This window comes from Octopus bimaculoides, chromosome 11 (assembly GCF_001194135.2).
Source record: "Octopus bimaculoides isolate UCB-OBI-ISO-001 chromosome 11, ASM119413v2, whole genome shotgun sequence".
In the NCBI taxonomy this organism is placed as follows: domain Eukaryota; kingdom Metazoa; phylum Mollusca; class Cephalopoda; order Octopoda; family Octopodidae; genus Octopus; species Octopus bimaculoides.
Window position 1 is genome coordinate 7,507,077 of NC_068991.1, and position 4,929 is coordinate 7,512,005.

At 32.7% G+C, this 4,929-nt stretch overlaps 1 protein-coding gene across 8 annotated transcripts in view; it reads left to right on the top strand.

Moving 5' to 3' along the window:
- Positions 1 to 4,929, top strand: part of LOC106874878 (mucin-17) — an 85,158-nt gene that overhangs the window by 49,682 nt on the left and 30,547 nt on the right. For 2 of the 8 annotated variants that reach the window (XM_014922779.2, XM_014922783.2), the window contains one exon: positions 1,922 to 2,004. The exons of 2 other annotated variants lie outside the window; for them this stretch is intronic. The gene's annotated coding sequence lies outside the window, so the exon portion shown is untranslated. Of the gene's footprint in view, positions 1 to 235; positions 653 to 700; positions 1,517 to 1,921; positions 2,005 to 4,498; positions 4,602 to 4,929 lie in introns of those variants that run through there. 4 more of the 8 variants (XM_014922782.2, XM_014922781.2, XM_014922786.2 and 1 more) reach the window with 4 other exon arrangements.

A 4,929-nucleotide genomic window follows, 5' to 3' on the forward strand; every position in this document is an offset into this window, starting at 1 on the left:
ATATGCACACACCTACATACATTTATATTGCATACATATACATATACTCACACACATGTGCATACACACACACACAAGCATAAACACACACACACACACACATATAATATATGCATAATATGTAATGTATGCATACAAATATAGCTATATATTATATATATTTTATTTGTATATTATTTATTATATCAAAGCCACCATTATCATCCGTTCTTTTCCCTTCGCTGCGTGGGTTGGATGGGTTGCATGGTCTACTACTCAGCATCCATCTATGCATCTCGTTCCTGTGTAAACTCATTCATGAGAACGAACGCACTTAGATTTGACCTATCTGATTTTTGGCAAGTTCTCCTCGATACACCTTTGTCAAAGGTACATTCCTCAACTAACTCATGGCACCTTTTCACCCGGCATAAATTGCATTGATTATTCCATGTGATGGAAACGGATGACACGAATGAGTAAATTTTTTCTGAGTGGGTTGCAGCTAACAGCCAATGTAGACGTAGAAAACACTAGATCTGTAATGAAGTGGCCACAACAGATGCAAAAATTATAAGGACATGAACAAATTTAGGAAGAGAAAACACTGCCGATCAGTCAAACACACATGCCAACACTGAAAGAAAAGATAACAAGATTATACAAAACTGGGGTGATTATAACAATAATGATATTGCTTGTGTACTTGTGTATGTGTGTGTTTTCAGTCTGTGTAGCTGAAGTATCATTCCGTGTGTTGAATTTTCATCTGTGTATTGTGTGCGTCTTTAGTCACAAAATAAGAATAAAATGGTTATATATTGTTGCATGGCTGATGTAGGCTATCAACCTGTAGAAAGGCATTCTGAGGAACTCATTGTATTTTGAAGGAGACTGCTAGCTGTTTCTATTAACATGCAACCTTTACTAAACATAATACTGAATGTTAAATTTATTTGATATTACATCAAATGTTCATTTGTGGTTGTTACAAATCTAACACTATTTTGCAACTAGTACTACTATATTACTAAAAAAACTGACTGTCACATTATATTGCTAAATTATCCAATCAGTATAAAACAGAACTACATTTTGACTCACTGTTACTGACTGCTACTGCATAAGCAATACTAGATAATTTTAAAGGTAGCTCAGTAGTATGGGAGGGGAACACAACTTCTATTTATTACTACTGTAACAACCACCATCCAAGTCGTTACTGATGCAGCTACTGCAGCTGTCTTTATTGCTGCTACTAGGATTAGCAATGCTAGAGAGCTGCTGTAGATTCAAATGAATAAACATGCAAACATATATTCTGAATAGTGGAAGAATCACTGAGTTGCACTTCTTAATGGTATCAATGAAGCAATGTATTTTCACTAAAAATTTGAGTTCTTGTTTAAGTGATAAAAATTTACAATGGCTACATACAATATATCATTGATAAAATGCATGGGAAATTTGAAATTAATGAGATAGCTTTTATTTGTAACAAATACTTTCTCGTTCAACCTTTGAAGTGGGGATTAGGGTAAGATATCTTATATTTCAATATTATACATATATAAAAAAAAAATGAGTTCCTTAAGTTAGATTAAATAGTTATTTGTTTTATTGCTTTGGTATCCTTGAAGCATTTCATCTTTTCTTCAACTACAGAAACCTTTGTTAATGACATCACTACAATGTTGTCCTGATACATATCAGCAGAACATCAAATAAGAATTTGTCCTTGGAAAATGCTAAACATACAATTAAGATTACTTTATTCTCTAATTTCTGCTTCTATTCAGCTGCTGCAATTTCTTTCTTTCTTCTCTATCTTACCTGTCTTTCAATCCATTTTGCTCAATAGCTTATATAAATATTAAAAAAAAAAAAAAAGTATTTATCAAGAGTTTTATTTTTCTAATGATAATGATATTTTTCTCAACAGGAAAAGATCAATGCTAACTTCCAAAATATCTTGACAGAAATACAGATAATGTTTACATATACAGATTTCCTACCAAATTCTCAGTACGTCTTTCTCTTTTTTTTCACCCATTAATGTCCCCCACCCCTGCTGCTCTTCCAACCTTATCCTTTGTTTCATTTCCCAAACTCTCCACCCTCCATCTTTATATAACCACCTGATACAGACAAAATTAATGTATATGCAAAACATTGTGAATTTATCATATTTAAGCATAATCACGTCGTATCAATTTCTTCGTTTGTTAAGTTTTTACGACAAGTTCTAGCTTTAAAAACAGAAACAAGCAAAAAAAAAATAAATAAAATAAAAAAAAAACTCTCATGTTTTAGTGCTTCTCTTGAGAAACAATTATCTTACATGGGGATTACAATATCTCTGTGAAACTTTGACTGAAGTTCCACAAAAAGTAAATGCAGGAAGGGATAGATATATTTACAAATACCAGTAGGAACCTGTCTTAAAATTATAACGAAGGATGATCCATATCAGTGATATCTAAAGAAAGATGTTATAACACAAGTGAATGAGTAATATTAATGGATTTTAATATTTTTGATAAGTCATAGTTTAGAGGTTTATAATTGATGAAAACGTTTTAGAATCAGCACGGAAGAATATTGAAAACTAAATATTAGTGACGATTTTTGTTGCAATTGAGAAATATACAACATTATTATTGATGATATTAAATAAATTAAGAGTCTTACTTTTATAATTGGTCTGGAATGGAAAAGTAAGACATACCGCTCGTTTTATTAAACTGTGTGAGAGACTTAAATGCTTGCAATGAGTAAATAATAATACTCCTAAATCCATTCTGTCTTCGATATAGACTGTGAGAAAGTCTCTACAATCAGTTTCCTTGGCACTCAGTTATTACCACAATGATGATGATGATGATGAAAACCAGCAGTATTATTTAGATAAAAGGACAATAGATTGTAGAATTGATAGAGTGATGGGCAAAATGCCTGGTATTATTTAGTTACATCCTTAAACATTGTGAATTATAATCTTGCTGGAGTCAATTTTGCCTTTCAATTTTCTGGGTGGATAAAATAAATATTAGTCAAGAATTAAGGCAATGACAGCAAACCTTCTATGCCTGGCATGTTTACTTAGGTACCACTTACTTGTTTGCATATAGTTTAGTTTTAGGTAAACATTTATGATAAACTTTTTATAACACAATACTACAGAGGGATTTTCACTTTACAAAGACCATAATGTCTCAATTAAAAACCTTTAGCATGTCACTGTCGACATGCAACGACAGAGGTTTGCCATCACAGAACTAGGGCCACCAGTAATACTTTTCTTAGAAATGTAGGGTTTTGTGCATGTTTTTTTAGAAATCAATATTCCACAGGTAGCAATGAGTTCTGAATGTACCTGTTTATATTTAATTAGTTCCAGCACAGGTAATTTCTTAATACAGTTTATTTTTCACAAATAAAATGAATAAAAAAGCCACACAAGAATCAATGGAGGATAATTGTTTCATTATGGAACCTAACGAGATATTGTTTACTCGCAGTGTTCTCTTAAGGTATGGGGACACAGGGTAGTTACTCAGAGGATCCCTTGGGTCTGGGGGCCCAATAGTTATCTATATATGCTGTTATTTGCTGTCAACAAATAAATACTATAGGCCCCAGTGCAATGTTTTACCTGCTGTTGGTGTTGGTAGGGATTTAAAAAGCTGTCAAGACAGCTCTGGTTACTATCTAAGCCTCATTAATTTTGTGTATGTGGACTTTGATAGACAATTTATTTACACAGCAATGCTTTTAATGGCTTCAGTAGTGTGATCCAGAAGAAAGCATTACATAGCTAATGTTTGAATTCAACAGAGTTGCTGTGAGCATAAAATAGAATTATTTGCGCCCTCCCCAACACCTCATGAATATAAAGCGAGATTCAAAATGCAGTTTCTTAGCTTTCCATAAATAATGTACATAATTAACTCATTCAGACTTTCGTTATCCACTCCACTCTCACATACACAGACGTCTATAGATGCATACACACACATGCATGCACACGTGCACACACACATACACACACATGTCTCTAAGTACATTTTCGTATATGCAAACATTTACATGCATGTACAAGCATGTATGTGTTTATCTGTGTGTATATTTGTATGTGTATATATATAGAATCATGTACAATGCGCACACATATATGTGCATGCATGTATACATGCATGTATCTATATATGTATGTATGTCTGTATATATGCATGTATGTGTGTAGGAATGTATGTATGTATGTGTGTATGCATGTATGTATATACGTATATATGAGTGTATGTATGCTTGTGTCTGTATATATATGTATGTATACACACACTCATATATATATATATACATATATATATATAGAGAGAGAGGTAGAAGGAGAGAGACATATACAGATATGTGTATACATGTCTGAGACTAAAGGGAGAGAGACAGAGAGAATGAGAGAGAAGTGAAAATGAGAGAGAGAGAGAGAGAGAGAGAGAGAGAGAGAGAGAGAGAGAGAGAAAGAGAGAACAATTGGTGTACGTGTTGCAAATGGATAGAAAGAGGGGCAGGAGAAGGTAAATCAAAAGCAGAGAAGAAGAAAGAACACAGACAGAATTAATGAGGTGCAAATTTTGGTTCTGATTACTTTAGCATTGAGACATATTATTCTATGATAAGATCTCTAACATATACATTTCTTCTGTGATTCAGTATTTGTTCTAACAACCTTCCTTTTTTTCCTCACAAACCTTGCTCTCATTCTTCTGTCACTGCCAATGTCACCCACCATTGCTAAGCGTGAATATTTTAGTGCATCACATGTTACCGACTCTTATGCTTCCTATTTGTGTAATTCGTGGTAATTCTTCCTTGTGAACAGTCATTGAATATGTATGTGCATGTATATATATATATATATATATATATATATATATATATATATATATATAT